This window comes from Hipposideros armiger, unplaced genomic scaffold (genome assembly GCF_001890085.2).
Source record: "Hipposideros armiger isolate ML-2016 unplaced genomic scaffold, ASM189008v1 scaffold_174, whole genome shotgun sequence".
NCBI classification, from domain to species: domain Eukaryota; kingdom Metazoa; phylum Chordata; class Mammalia; order Chiroptera; family Hipposideridae; genus Hipposideros; species Hipposideros armiger.
The window spans coordinates 1,036,724-1,042,757 of record NW_017731524.1 but is presented as its reverse complement, the minus strand read 5'-3'; positions in this window follow the sequence as shown (position 1 = coordinate 1,042,757).

Sequence of the window (6,034 nt, the reverse complement as noted above, 5' to 3'; positions counted from 1 at the left end):
TTGTGTCAGCACTTCCATTATAATAAACCCTCTGTTACAGGGGGTTTATAACTTGTTGTAAAAATTTGCTCTGGGCTGAAACTTGACATACAAGATCTCAGGCTGGAAGGTGGCAATTGTTATTCTTTCAACTTTTAAAAAAATCTCTTTGTTCTGAAGGGTAATAAATAAATAAACAGTATTCTCTTCTAACAATCCTGAAATATCTGACTTCAAATAGAACAATTTTATAGGCTATTTGTTGGACAATGACCTCTTCTTTTATTTAATAAAGCAAAGAAAAAGTGAAGGAACCAAGATAATAAGTTAAAACAACAACAACAAAAGCAGACAGTGAATCAATAGAAACTTTTACAGTCAAGTTTAATGCATTTCCTCTAAAATTACAAAAGTATACAATAATTTATGTTTTAATATTAAACATGCATTTTCGCTACATAAGACTTCTTCCCACCCTTGTCCCCAACTGTGTCTCTCTTAAGCAATTCATATGTCTTAATACTGATCTTCTTTAGCGAAAAATGTGATTTTGGTTACTAAAAGAGGAGTGTGAGAATTAGAAAAAATGTCATATATGAAAAAGTACAATTAAAGGTAGAATATTTACTGAAAACTAGGGATTTAAATATCAGCCTGACTTTTTGACCTTACTTCAATCCGGTTTGCCATTCCTTTCACAATGGCTTAATTTAATAGATGAAGGGAATTAATTCTAATTTATATTATTCTACTTGCTTTTTCTTGTACAATCCAAATCTAAAATGATCTCACTGTGTTTGTTATGTTATCGAATATTTGGCTGTGCAACTCTTAATACCAACCCACAGATGGAATTAGAACACATATACTGGAAGTAAGTACTGATGGGCAAATAAAACTGAATTATCATAAAGAGTTCACTGCTTGTCAGGGAAATGATGTAGTTTGGAGATGGAAAAACACTTACATGATGATTTCTTTGTATCTTCTCTCTGCAACTACTCTCTCTCCCCTGATATGAGTTTAGAGATTCCTTAAGTATGTTTCATAACCAGCCACATGCCACCTTCGTTCTGAACCAGACGAAAAGGAGGTGAGTGAAGGAGGTTCGGAAGGGAGGGAGAGTGGTGCCAAATTGCGCCATTTGACTCCAGGTAATTACTATATGCATCGAGTAAGCATATATACAGTCCATGCGTTTCCATGCTGTAAAACAAGTCAATGTTATTTATAATCATTTTAACCACTTCTTTATTAAGAATGGAAGTTCGTAACACAAAGTTTGAGTGCTTCGAGTTAGAGTGTGTTTATTCACCTTCAACTCTCCACCTCCTGTCCTTTGGGTAATTTATCACCACGCTGTCTGCGCCTGATTAGAGAATGTATCAATGAAATAAAAGTTGTATTCCTTGTTCTTGAAGAGAGGCCAGAGATTGGAAAAAAGAGGGAGACTATGGAAGTGAGAGTCCCTAAAAGTCAGAAGTAGGAACCCTGAGTGGCAGCGAGGCAGAGGCAGAAAGTGCAAAAGTAGAGAAGCCTTCACTTCAGGCAGCAGTTGGGGTTTGTCTGCTGAGCTGATTGGTGAGGCCGTGTGTCTGAGTTAAAAAGGCTTGAGAGAGTTACTTGGCATAATTTCTCCATCTTCAATGATTTACTACTGGAGTGCAAACATCAATTTTGGACTCTCTCCTGAGAAACGTTTAACAAAATCAGTGAACTACTGGTACCTTGATTTCTTTCTAGATTTGCCAAACTTGGATAGCTCTTTAATAATCCTCTGCCTAAAGTTTATCTCAATCTTTTTTTTTTTTCCTATTTAGGAAACAGGTCCATTAGTAAATATGTAGATGTTAAAATGATCTTCCTCTTTACTTCTCTGTTGTGATATATCTTAGAATTGTTTAGAAGTGCACTCTATTGTTAAAGCTATTTGTGCCGGGTGTGCTAATGCACTCTTTGATTGAGTGAATTAGCAGTCATAACAATCTGGCAGTCTGGCCATAGAAGTGTGCTCAAATTGATTTGTGTTATGGCTGGACTGGAAAATCTAGTGTTAGTTGTTTTTTGCCCTGGGGCATTGTTCGTACCAAACTCCACTTTTCATTTAATTTTCCAATACATTTTGAAAGATGGAAATGCTTGTGATCAACATTTGATCCACTTGCATTATTTAAAAAAAATTCTGAAAGTAATTTCAGATTCCAAAAAACCTTGCTTTCAATTAGAGTAAACATAATTAGAGTGACGTCGTGCTCAGAATGGCAAGTCTCCTTTGGAATCTATTAAGCATGTTATCTCCTTGTCCTGTCACTGAAAGGGATTCAGTAAATATCAGAAGTATACATCTGTATTTTTCTGTGCCTTCTTCCAGTAGGACCTGGGCAAAATTTAAAGAATGAAATTGTAGTGAACCTTTTCTTGTTGCCCTATCTGCATATGCCCAAATTGTTTCTGTTTCATTTAGTGATGCTATAAAAACAGGATACTCAAAGCTCTCAGGACATGTTGAGATATTCAGACATGTATTGCCTTTAAGTTACTCAATTATTTTAGTTTTTTAATATTCTAGGAAATATGCATTTTCAATATTCTCTTTCAAAAACTGTATCAATTGCTATATTGAAACACTGACGATGTAAAGACATGAAGTACCCTGGCTTTGTCAATATTTGTATCTTTCTGACAATCTTCTGCTTTGCAGTCATTTACCAGAATTATAATGCAGCATGAATAAACCTAAAAAATGACTATCGATTACAGAGAAAGCATTGTGAAATCATGTAGTCAGTTTCCCCACTTGAGAAATCAGTGAATAAAATAGGTCAATAGATAAGGATGGAATGGATGTAATACAGTGCTATGCCTCCCTGGGTTATAAAAAGGTCAAAAATAAATCCCCAAAGAATTCATGATTTTATACTCATAAAATAAAATGATACTTACCAAATCCCAACTATAAGTCCACCTTTCTACATATTTATTCTTCTTGTTTAAACCAAAGGTTTTGAGAATATATGTTTATGTTTCCCTGTTTCAGTAGAAGCATTTCCTTGTCACTGCCCCTTTTAACCAAATAGGATGCCCTCATCTTCCGGCTAAAGTGCCTCTTGTCATCCCAGGTATTCACCGGGACTTTAGCTGCAACAGCTACTCTGCATTTTCTTACTGTCTCCCGCAACCTTACAGCTCTTCTCAAAACTGCAGTTCATACTGTACTGAACTCTGCATCCTGGGCCGATTGTTGTTAAGTAATAGATGGTGAGACCTGAGGCCACACTCTCTATTAGTTCTCATTCATAGGGATATCGTCGGGGGCAGGGGAGGAGGGGGCAGAGGAGGGGAGGGGCCAGGAGGGGGCAGAGGGAGGGAAGAAGATACCTTCCCTGAACGGGTACAAGCTCAGCTTCAAACGATATCCTAGGAAAGAAATTAAAGACTTCTTAATTAGTGCAGCAATTAAGCTTTCTTGGTAGCATTTTAATCAGCACAGGCCCTATCAAAGGACAAACAGAACGATTTGCAGGTCTTTGAATTTTAAACAGTCTTATTGATTTCAGCACAATACGCCTTCACAAAACACAGGGAGAATTTTCTAATATCAGTTACAGTACTTTGAGTTTTGCTTATGCAAATCGAGTGCAGGTTGGAGAAGATGACACGGAGGGAGAGGACCTAAAAGACTCAGAGATGTGAAACAACAAACAAGACAAAAGCTTTGAAAGCTAAAGATGCGATGGAAAGAGTGAGAATTTGAAATCTCTGTGGAGTTGGTTTATCTATCTGTTCATATTATTTGCCTTAATCATTGGTTAACATTTCTCAAAAAAAATCCAAAAATTTTGACGCTTTTCTTTTCTGCATATTTTAATTTGCATTATATGCTTTTCCTAATCCTATTGTTTAATCAGAAGGATAAGTGATAGTTTCTAGAAATGGTTTAGAGAGCAAAGAAGGGGGAGGAAGGTCCGTTCAGTTAGGGGCAAATACCCCAAGCCCTGCTTCTGAATGGAGCACGTGCTGGGAGGCACAGGTTTCTCTGCAGAACATTTGGAGTTTGCTTCCAAGCTCCGTGGGATTATAGTTAGGTCAGCAATCATTACTTCACCATGGTGGCTTCCTAATGTGGCAGGTAATGGATGAGTGACAGTTTAAGGAAATCTGAGAAATGAGAATGGTAAGGGCAGATTTAGGGCACTTCATTCCAATGGGTTTTTTTGTTTGTTTTTTGTTTTTTCCATTTGTAGGTCTAGAATTTAACATGAAGAAACTGTAGTTGAGCGTTTTTAAAACTATATGAGAGTTTATCAAAGTTGTGCATGTAATTTCAAAATAAAGTCAGTTTGTCAGGGCTTAATATCTTCTTTCTCTCCTTCACTCATTAGCACTTTTTAAAGGTAATATTTTCCAAAACATGCCTAAAGACTTAAAGTGCTTTGATGTATGTGATATATACTAAATCTCTATTTTAAAATAAGAACAGATATGAGGCATGTAAAATTAATATAAATTATTTCTGAATATATTAAAATACATTGACTAACTAGACCAAACTACTGTGTGAACTTTAGCTATCTTTGTAGAAGTTTATCTACATTTTGGCAACAATCAATTTTCTGAATTTTTGTGACCCAGGAAGGCCTCCAGACATAACTGCTATGCCCCCCAAAGTTTAGCATAAACTTAGACAAATTAATAAATAGTGTCACATATTCCTTGTACCTTAAACTTCAAAAAGTTTAAGGAATTAAAATGATAAAGAGAACTGTGACAATAATTTCAACACCAAAATGGCAGAATTTCACTATGAAATTTCCCAATACTGTGAATCTGGTGCTAACAGTTTATTTTAAAAGTCTTTTAATTCCTAAAGCATTGTTTCTATCTTGTGACGTGAATTAACATGTGTAGACAGGTTTAAAGCCTAATTATTTAGGATTCGTAGAGATATAAACAGAACAGGCTTGACCTATGCTCAAATCATATGCTGGTCAAAAACCCTTGAATAAATACCTTCACGCAACAAGTTAAAAAAGTGAAGAAACGAGGAGAGCAAGGCAAGCAGGAAGAGTCAGTGTAAATTCAACCTCATGTTTTTAAGCATAGCTACCCTTTCTGTCTTTACAAGTCAAGTTGTGAACCTTATTGTTCTTTTCATTATTTACAAGACACATTTTTCCCTGACAAACTGAAAAGGACTCTCCCAAATATGAAAAAAAAATATCGTTATTCATGTAACACATTTGGCAACTAGCCTGAGATCTTAAAGTATGTGAGGGCAGTTGATTACTGTGCAAGACAGGTGAATGAATCACAAAGTTTTAGGTGAGAAAAATCAGTGTTTTGTTGTTTTCCCCTTTCTAAATCTTCAACGGGGGCCTGATGTCTTCGAATTCCCTAGGCATAATAAGCGTTCTGATCTCCCTTTGGGGGCAAACGTGAAGTTATTCTGAGCGATCCATATCAGGGCAAGCATTTCTTTCTTTCCGCAATCTATTAGGAAACAAGGAATTGAATACAGAGCGTACCATTATTCTTAACGCGATTTCAGACTAACTTCCCCCCCCCCCCCCCCCGCGACTTGAAAACTGTCCTGAAATGTTTACCATCTTTATCCAAATAAATAATTTAATAGATAAAAAACAATCAGATGCATAAAACATAGACTTTGCTTACATGTGACTTTTCCTCAAAATAATTTCATAATAAGCATGAAGTGAGGGCATGCGTTTTCATGCACATCTCATTGCAAAAACACGAGCACGGATAGATCCTAAATCCTTGAAGGACAGCTGGAAGCGCTCCGGCTCCTCTCTAAGTTGGCAGGCGGCTGCTTAGTAGGTTTTGGAAAACATTAGGAGTCGTCGCGGACGAAATGGGATATTAGACACACAATCTAACGGTAGTACAAGGGACGTAGACCATCTCTCCTTTTCCGATCGCCACTCTAGAGTCTGTGGCTTTTCCTCTTGGTCCCTCCCCGCGTTTCTTTCCTCCCCCCTCCCCTCCTTCTCTCTCTCTCTCTCTCTCTCTCTCTCTCTCTCTCTCTCTCTCTCTC